Below are 10878 nucleotides of genomic sequence, written 5' to 3'. Positions count from 1 at the left end.
TCTATCCCCACATGCCTAGCAGCGCGGCGAAATACGACCGGCATGATTGCCTCACCGCTGGTACTCAGCTGTGGGCCGGACGGATACGCGTTTATTCGCCAATCTTCAAAAATTAATATCTCGTTAACGATTGCGAATTTTGCAAAATGGTAGAGGACTTTTCTGTTCAATTTCATCTGTTCTACCTGCTCACAAGGTCTGGTGCGGTTATTACCGGACACCCTGAATATCGGCATTATTTAGCTAAAACTATTGTTATAATATTTAATGATTGACTAATCAAAAGTACAACACAAGTTTACAACAAAATTTAATTATCACGACATTCTATAAATCTTAAATTATAATATAATAGTTTTAGTAGTTTCCCACTCTGAATATTCATCTTACATAGAGTGGCGCTCATAAATAGGTACTTTAACGAACTGTTTTCCGAACACAAATAAGTCAAAGGCATGAACAAACCTATTAGTCTTATAATATTATTAAAAAGAGATAAAGATTAAAAGTAAATTTAATATAAAATTTTAAATATAAAATTTTATTACAGTTTTATACATTTTATTTACAGTTTTTATAATTTATTTGACTTGTGCATTAATAATTATTTATTTAAAACGCGCGTTTAACAAACTTAAAAATTATTTAAATTAATAAATATATCAATATATAATTTATTAATATTAGAAAAGCCAAAGACAAAAAATATCCTACAAATTTTAAAGAAAGCGTAATTCACGTTTTAAAGTAAGGAAGAAGAGAGAACGTTGTTTATAATTTTTATTTGTCTCGCCAAACGTTTGGACTAGGCTTAAGAAATACAGAGATATGTATAATAAAACTCAATCGAAAGAATAAAAAAATCTCGATTGAAAAAGATTAACTTATTAATAAGCGGTGTGTTTTGTATTTGCGTGCTTTTAAAGGAGATTTTCACAAAAAAATTCTTTTTATAAAATAATTAAATTTGAAAACTTAAATAAAAATTAGACTTAAAATACATGTTCCTTATCATAAAAAGTCGTCTTAAGGAACAAAATTTATTTGCTCGAATATACCTATGTATATAGTAAATCTATCTCTATGTATATAGTATATCATCTCTGATATCTAACAATAAGATCAAGAGAAAAATCCGATTAAACTATTATACTATAACTTCGCAAAATGATCTAAGGTTTTATGAGCGACAAGAGCAAGTTCAATTTATTTCTTTCAGGTGAAATTAAGTACATACGTATATTGTATTAAGAAATGAAAAATACAATATAATAATATCGAATATCTATTAAATATGATAAAGATAACGTAATACTTTTGAGACGCTTTTTTCGCAAAGAAGTAGATCCAGTAATACATATCGAAGGAAATATGGATTGCATCATGTATCAAGAAATATTAGATAAGCGTACGCTGCCCTATGAAAAAGAAAATGCCACGACATTGGATGTTTCAACAGGACAGCTATCCAAAATATAGCTCTAACTATATTAAAAAATATTTCATAAAGAAAAAAATTAAAATTTTGGAATAATTAAAGTCCTGACTTAAATACAATAGAATACATATTAGTAGATTGTGGCAAACATAAGAATTTAAGAATTTTCAAAAAAGAATAAATTTTGTTTTGTTTTGTATGAAGATTGGTTAGAAAATATCTCTTGATCGAATTATCAAGTTAATTGAAGAGATATACAGCCGTAATTAGTGCAAATGGATATGCAACGAACAATATTTAAATAAATAATTAATTAGAATCATTTAATTAAAACAGTGTTAAAATGAAAACGTTAAAAGGAATATTTAGTTTAAAAAATATATATTTAATCAGTTGTGTAATATTATGTCAAGATACTTTTATTAATATTAAATCATATATTCATACTTTTTTAACTTTATGAATAAATGATAGGGGAGAGTTGCCAAATGTGTACCGGTCTCATAAAGCGTACCTCTTCAATATTTTATAGTTCCAGTTGATAGAAACAACATTTAGTAACAAAAATATGAAGTAAACGAAATGTGTAAGATAGACAAAAAATGAACAGGTTACATCTTGTTTTGTGCATGCTATCAACATTTTAAAAAATCAGATACAATTGATGTAAATTTTTGATCAATTTATATAGCTGATACTAATTAATGTAACTAATGCATTTTTTAATTAAATTGTTATTTTTTTCCTAAAAGAAAGTTTATGATAGCATATTTTACATTCATTGTATATACATATTTACAATTATTATAAAAATTATATCAATATTTTTATCATCTCTGTCAAGTTTCCTAAATCGTACCTAACCTAACCAGTATAAGAGTTCTTATATCGTATCAGTACAATTTAGAAACATTAATGTAAGTTTATCTTTAGATCACATGATATAATCAACATTATTTATTTTAACACGATTGAAGTTGTTCTGTAACAAATCTGTAAAGGAAAAAACCGTCGTCGAGTTGCGTAAGCAAAACAGCTATTATTTGATAAATTATAATTAAAGTAGGTATTAATTCATGATTCTTTTATCAATCTTGTGTTTTTAATTATTTTCATTCATAAATTCAATAGTTTAGAAGGAGGTAATATTAATAAAACTCACAGGTACGATTTAGGCGACCGGTTTGCTGAATTGTGCTTTCTGCAGCACATTACAAAAAAGCTTATAACACATTAATTTGCTATTAGCGAAAGATTTAATATGTAATACTAGATACCTTAAACGTCAAGCTGATAAAAACGGTTTGCTGAATTGTGCTTTCTGCAGCACATTACAAAAAAGCTTATAACACATTAATTTGCTGTTAGTGAAAGATTTAATATGTAATAATAGATACCTTAAACGTCAAGCTATAATTTTTAACGTTTGTTTGCATTCCAAATAGTACCAAATGTGAAATATAACTAAAAATATTTTATGGTGGTGCGCATTTGGCAACTCCCCCCTATATCGAATAGATATAGCAGAAACGATAATAGAAATACAATGTTCTATAAATTTATGGAATAAGAAAGAATATTGTTAGACGATTTATAAGAGCTATATCTTTTCTCATTCTTTATAAGGACTCGAGTGACAGAAATAGATTGTTGCGTGTCACATCGGTAACATCAAAAAATAGAAGCGGAATATTTTAATGCCTAATGTTGATCCACTTCCTTTTTTGAAACACCGTTTCAATGGAAGCGGGAGAATCGATACCGGCAATGTCTGTCTCTCTCCACATTGTAGATACACCGTGTGTGTCCTCTTACCTACCTTAGTTAGAGATACGTATACGTAAGACGGGCTAAGTGGGATCATAATAATTCACAATTCCGGAGGGGGTATTAAATATCGATTTTATTTTGTAAGAACCCGCTCGGTCGCGTCGCGTCGATACACGGGCCATACACGGTGCTCCGTGAGTAACGCTGGTCGTGGGAAGCTTTGGCATTTCCGGATGTAGGCTGATATAATAGGCGAGAGCCAGCTAGAGAGGGAGGGAGAGAGAGGGTGCCAATTATGAACGGTAACACATATTACGTGTGTCGATTGTGTCGGGCGTGCCTAACGTATTGTCAGCGGTATATAAATTTGCGATTTTATTGCAAATTTTGGCTTTGAAAAGTCTAACTGAAACTCGGGTCTATAGTGTATACAATATATGCAATCAGTCGATTGGTTTTCCCTATTATATATTTTTCAATATCCTTTACCTTCTTGTCACACCTTTATTTTTGGAGCGATTTTGAATTGTTTTTTTGCAGAGAATTCGTGGCTTTTCACATTATTTCCTATTATGGCGCAGAGTTATGTCATAAGATATTAATTTCTCGATGAAAATTTAATACAAATGGGACGATCGTCCGTTCCTACACAAATAGTTGTTGCAAAATTAAAAAGTTTATCGGCAAATAGACGAAAATTATTTTTAGCTGTGCGATATATCCAATAATAGATTGTCCAAATTTGCAAAAATAATATACGAGTGGTATAGTGGTACATAGTGAAATATATATAAGCGATAAACTTGTTTATCGAGACACGAAAAAGAAATAGTTGCCCTTGGCGTGCTGAAGGGCAGAAAGGGATGTCCCTTTCGCTAGTACAATTTTTACGGCGGGGAGAAACGTGTTGCGCGCCCACATTTCGCGTCGCCGTAGTGAGTTTGCAAAAAGAGAGAGAGAGAGAGAGAGAGAGAGAGAGGGAGGGCAGGTGGGAACAATAATCATCCTCGGCAGTAATTAACCGCCACTTTTAAATGTCGGTGAATGAATGCCGGACGATTATTATCAGCGCGAGCGATCGCGAACACGCGAGGTGGTTGACGTATACGCATGCTAACGCAAACTCACAACCCGTATTGCATTCCCGGCGGGCAGAGTCGGTCCTCCTCGAATGGTTAAAGCAGTTCCTTCTATAACTTTGTTTCTTCTTCTTTTTTTTAAGAGCCCTCTATCCATTTGGCCCGGCGTGTAAAACGCTCAGATACCCGAGCCACGAAATTGGAGAGATCAGTCTTAGCTCTTTCATAAGAAACTTTGCTGCGGGCTTAATTTATTTTGTTTGTACGAAGCGCTACGTTTAAACGAAATGTCTTCCTTTTTTTTTTTTTTCGAGATCAGACTAGATATCAGTAATGGAGAAACTTGCATTTTTAACTCGGAAAAAGACGGACACGGCTGAGGGTAACTGCTTCCGATTGATCCACTTTTCTTATGCGGTTACAAACGATCTCCCACTGAATGTGGGGAGTCCGCCCCCCCCCCCCCCGTGTTAAACGTAACTTCGAATACGACGACGACGACGCGGAGACAAATGTAAAGCGTTACGTCGGAGTGGGAAGATTGGGCGGATTTGAGGCCACTTTTCTCTCTTCATATCTCGCGAGCTCAGCTGTTCTCGGTGTCGGAATCTCGGAGAGAAAAAAAAACACAAGAGGAGAATCGTTCTCGCGAAAGAGCCGGCAATTTCTCGCGGCGGTGCGCGAGTCATTCGCCGAGGTTCGGAAAAAGATACGACCGCGATCGTTTCGCGCCCTCCTTGGGTACTTGCAAATACCCTCCCCCTCCCTCCCAGGAGCGGTTCAACCGCGGGACGAACGGAGGAAGGACGGGGGCAAAACGTATAGGTGTCGTAGAATCGGTGGGGGGGGGGGAGAACGGACGGGGGAAGGGCGGCGGATCAAGAAGCATGAATGAAGCGGAATGCGTGCTGGCTATCGCGAACGGCCTGTGTCAAGCCTTCCGTGACCTCGCGACGGCGGTTCTCAACCCGCGTGTGCGTGCCGTTATACGCGTTATCTCGCGCCTCCGTCGCCTCGGGCAAACTTTGCACGGCCTTAGCTTGCGAACATGACATATACGTGTAGAAAGAAGAGAAGCTACGGTGACCATTATACACAGTCGTATCTAAACTCCACTCTGAAATTTTTATTACAACATTTTTAGCCGTAGATTGGTATGCAGAATTCGCTGCATTTATCAAGCAGAGTCGAATACAAAATTTCAGCCAGATCGAAGTAGAATTGCTGCTATGGAGATTTTACTTTTTACACATTTATAAAAAAAATTTCCATTCCTTTTTAAGAATTTCAATTCTAGGGCATTGTTTGACCAGAGTTTAATAGGAAAGAGACAAAACGTCGATCTGATATAAATAGAGCTATGATTATATAATTATATAGAGGAGTATAGCGTAATTTGGTCAACTTAACGAAACAGAAATTAACAAAAATTAGCAAAAATTAACACGTCTATTCAGCTCTATGTCTCATCAAAAATGAGCTAATACAAGGACAATTTAATGATATGAACAACAACTGTGTAGTGCGAACTGCAGCACTCAAAAAATGTTGACCAAAATGACACTATATGACCAAATTACGCCACTTTACCCTACATATAGTCTTAATTGTAACTAAATCGAATCAGGGATTTATAATTAAAAACTTGCTGAACTTTAATGACAATTTTGCGTTTAGGGATAGATATTCCTTAATTCCTCGTAAAAAGAATAGCCTCGTAAACCATTTTCAGTTGTTTCTCACATACGAGTATATATGTATAGACCTGCGTGTTTATCTTTTTCTCTTTACCGTGAAGGCTGGCCGGTAACTAAACTCGTTACCGTATCGAATTGATCCCGCTGGTAACGTTTACCGTGCCCGAATTTGACCGTGGGATTGGGGGTTTAAATTGGCAAAAATTGCGGGTCTCTTGTGCCCTCGGCGAGAATGAGGGATGGTAAACACAGTGCGACAGATGGCACTCGGCATTATGCGCCACGTGCGAGGCCACTCGTTCCGATAATACGTTATCGACGAGTCCCGCTCTATCTCACGCATCCGCACTGAAAATTCTCGGTTCTTTCCGAGGAAAAAGCAAAAAAAAAACGGGAGGAAGGGAGAAGGGGGAGCAACGAGGAGCAAACGAATGAAAAAAGAATCCGTGCGCGGCGAGGGGGGGGGGTTGTTCGTGTACCTCGCGCGAAACGTTCCAGTTTCAGCAGCAGCGGCGCGCCTATATCGACCGACAGGATAATCCACCCCTCTTTTCTCCTCCTCCTTCTCCTCCACCGCCCGCTTCTGTATCGATATGTGCCTGAATTTTTCACGATCGAGCCGGGATATATTTTTGGAACGAGGAATCTTTTGTCGATGGTGCACACGTCACGGGCGGGTTTTCGATCCGGGGAGAAGGGTTCGTTTGCCGAATGAACTTTCTCGGGATACTTACTAGTCGCAAGGAATTACGCAAAGACGCCATCGTGTACGCGTTGATAGTAAATCCTCACGTAAATCGTGGTGTATCTTGCTCGGTTGAAATATAATATCCCTGCAGTAATGAGAATGGAGATTTTGCGACACAGATTTCGCGCAGATCATCGAGACAAAAGACATAATTCTTCAACGTTCATTTAACCACGATTTACGATCGCGTATAGCGCAAAGCGAACGATTTTCCTCCGTTACCTAATCGACTTTTTTTTATCTGTGACACCGATGTGAAGTCTTACCTCGAATTTTGGATCACCGTGTTGCGTATATAGTCGAGATATTTCATCGTCCGTATAGCCCTCGTGCCGTTTTTCCTTTACGAAAGGGACGGAAAAAATGCGCGGTTCAATCGACTACCTGATGCACAAGACACGCAAATGAGACACATTTCATCACGATCGTTCGCACGAGGCGAGGGATGAAGGGGAAACGCACGCGCGGAGAACCGCTGTACTCCCGCGCGTGTTAATGAATATTTTTTTTCATTCAACCGCGCCCTGGCCTACATTTCAAACGGAGCAACGACGGCGGGCTCTCGTCGAGGCGATGGGAGAGCAGCCCCGCTTTCCGATACGCGGTGGCTCGTAAAATAATAATAAAAAAAAAGGAAACGAAGGATAGTGGGATACGGGAGGAGGAGAAGAAGGGGAGGGAGAAGGGATGGGGACAAGTGAGGGACGATCTGGAGGGAGGGAACGGGTCAAAGGGGATAGACAGCCCGCAAATTTGACCCGACCTATAGTCGTGATTTTCTCGTTACCCCTGTCGTTTCTGCGTCTCTTTCTCTCATCCCGCTCCCCTCCCCCTTTTCCTGGTCTTTTTTCCTCTCTTTCCGTCGCCTTCTTGCTTTTTTTTCTCCTCTTCCTGTGGTGCGTGTCTCCCACCTGTCTTTCGGTAACGTGTGTTATACGTTAAAGTCCCGCGCGGTGAATGATTGGCTGAATAAGTTATCGTTTTGTCCCGCTGGCGAGTTCGAGCATCATCTTTATCGGTGGCTTTTTTGCCGATATTTTTTCGCCTCAATCTTTTCGTCGTTTCCAAGGAGAAAGGGGAGGAAGAAGGAGGTGTATGCCGCGGTGAAAAGACGCGACTAAAGAGGAAAAGATCAGTAATCTTGTCATATCCCGATTGTATTCCGAACAAATCCCGCGGTGGTTCATCTGATGATTATTCATGTCACGCGATCGGCTCGCTGGAAAATTACATTTTCAGTTTGCGCTCAGATGCAGAAAGGCGTACACATTTTTCATGTCAGTTACATGAAATATGTAAATGACGATGAATAACCTCACAGTGAAAAAACAAATGATACGTGATCTTTATTTGACAGTTTTATAATTCAATTTATTTGGAGGACAATTTTTTTCAATGTGATTATTCCTTTATTTAATATCGAGTCTTGAGAAGGCGAACTTATTGCTTGCCATAAAATTTCCTTGACTGGATGATCAGTTTGCGATTTTAGGACTAAATAACAGTACTTAATCCTTTATTTGCTATACAACGAGGTGCGTTCGATCAATTTTCATTGCTTTTAGTTTTTATCCAATTTTGTATTTGTGAGACACAGATACTTGTGTGGAAATTCAATTAATTTTACGTTCATTTAAGCTCGTCACGAGCCGAGTCACGTTTCTATATAAACACGAACTCTTATATATAAAAATATTCAATAATACTTCGCGAAACGTCGCGCGAAAGCGTAATAAGCGCTCTGCTTATATCCGCCGTTGCTTATTCATTCATCCGCTTGTTTGTACACTCAACCATTCACTCGTTGTCTCAGTCACATGTTCGATCTATGGCGCATTCATTGGTTCGAGCCAGTCATGCACATTCTTCCCTCGTCATTTCATTAACTAAATACGACAAATGAAGTATGCGGGGTAACTTCATCTGCACGGACGTGTTATTTCTCAATTAATAAATTATATTGCGATATTGTTGGAAAAATCATTAGTGAACAATCATAGGAGAAATATTGCGAGACACTTCAATTTTTCATATCTAAGAGTTTCCGTTTCTTTTTTATTTCGCTGATATTTCGAAAAACGTATGCGAGATACGCGACGATGCATTTGGTTGATCGGTATCGAAAATATGCGCAAATAATTAAACTTCTTTTTGGTCGACCCTATTCAATCTATATGCAAAAACAATTAAATGTCTTCCGAAGTATATTTCATTGCGCGCGCTCTTTGTCCTTCCTCTCTACTCGAGAGGCTTTTCAAGGAGGTATTCAAGGTACGACTGGGCGGGGAACACCCACTCTGCTATTTACTGTCGTATCTTCCGAAAGAGAGAAGACGCTGTTTGCGCATAAGCCGACATGTTTAAAAGTCATGAAAATAAATATATTTATTATTAAAAAAAAAACAAATAAGTAAACGCGTGAGATTTATACAGGCATTTAGATATAAATTTCACCTTGAAACGTAACGTTTACGTTCTGAAGATGGAAAAAAGAAAAATAAATCGCGCCTATAGGTCGAGTAACTTCGATTACGTTACGACCGCGGTAAAAAGGCTAAAAGGACGAAACTCGCCTGGGTGGTCCTAGAAGGGTGCTTGTTTCACGTAGCACCGAGCGGTCCGCGTTAAGCCGGTCCGAGTCACCTAACAGGGTCGTTAAAATGACAGTAAATGTTTCAGCGGGTGCCGAAGTGGACGACGGACGACGAGGAGTCATACGTCAAAATTAACGACCGTCTATCCCGCTGCTGGCCCCGATTCTCCCTGCCTGGAGCACGCTTCGTCCCTTCTTGTTAATTATCGACACTTCTCCCTCGCCCTCTTTGCTCCGTAAGATTTAGGTTTCTTCCGTCTCGTTCCCCAATTCTTATTTGAAGGCTCGCGCAAATGCTTGATCCTCTCGGATCCGCGCGAAACAATAAACGTCAGCTTATTCTTCCGTTTCTTTCCCACGAGAAACGTGGTGGCTTTTGCAGCGTAATTATCAGAGCGAGATTGAATTGGCAACAATGGAAATTAAATTAATATTTGGGACAGCATTTTTCAATGTTTACATGATCTTCGCGCAACATGAAGTGATCGTTCGATATGTAAGGGAGACCGGGGCTAAAAGTTCCGGGGGTAAGTTGTTCTGACCGCGGTTATATATCTTCAAAATGTAAATGTTATATTAAGTGTTATTTTCAATTGTTTTCATCACGTGAATCGATTACGCGGCGAAAACAATTAAAAACACAACGCTACCTCTTTTTTGAAGATATAACCGTCAGAACAGCTTACCCTCCGGAACTTTTAGCCCCCCCCCCCCCCGATCATCCCTATTCGCAACGTTACACGTTTCGCGAGAGCGAACGTGTGCGAGTCGCTTTTATTTTTGCCGGTCGGAAAAAAAAAAGAAAAAGGAGAGAACTGCACGAGAGAGGGTGGTCCGTTTACCGGCGGAATTGTTAATTATCGATGCTTTCGCATTTGCGCGCTTTTGTTCTCGCCTCTCCTTATACCGCAAGAGCGTTCGTCCTCGCCGTGAAGAGCGCCCGAGAGCGCCTTAAAGAGCTCTCATTTCAACGGCTGATGAAAATACTTAAGAGAAACCGCCGGCACGCGCGCCGAGGAGGAGGCACCCGGAGAGCGAGAGAGAGAGAGAGATATAGAGAGAGAGAGAGAGAGAGAGAGAAGAAATCTAGCGTTCGAATACTTTCTTTCGCGAAACGCGCATTACATTTCGCCCTTTCGATTTTTACTGCACACGGAGGTTCTTCACGAAACGCGCGTGTAATTTTTACGCTGTACAGGAATCTATATTTTTATGACGTTCCGGAGGGAGTCTTCGACGAATAGCTCGCCGACGAATATTTTTCCGTGAACATCGCGTATCGGTCAATGCGAAGGCTCTACTCCCGCTCGCCTTTTCGCTTTACGGAGAAAAGCCCCGCTGTACGGATTGCCTCGGCCGAGCCACTGTCTATTTCTGCAGGCGGATCGTTGTAGAAACAATCAACATGAGTTTCTCCAACACGCATGCTTCCTCGAACGTATCGCAATTCCTCGCCCGTTCCGTGATTCAATCCGGACGGATTACTTTTCACGGAAGAAATCGCCGCGAATCGCCGTCCGCGCCCTTCACCGCGATCCCCCCCCNCCCCCTCC

This window comes from Wasmannia auropunctata, unplaced genomic scaffold (assembly GCF_000956235.1).
Source record: "Wasmannia auropunctata unplaced genomic scaffold, wasmannia.A_1.0 LD336041.1, whole genome shotgun sequence".
Taxonomy (NCBI): Eukaryota; Metazoa; Arthropoda; class Insecta; order Hymenoptera; family Formicidae; genus Wasmannia; species Wasmannia auropunctata.
The sequence above is the reverse complement of the archived record's forward strand: the minus strand, read 5'-3'. Positions refer to the sequence as shown.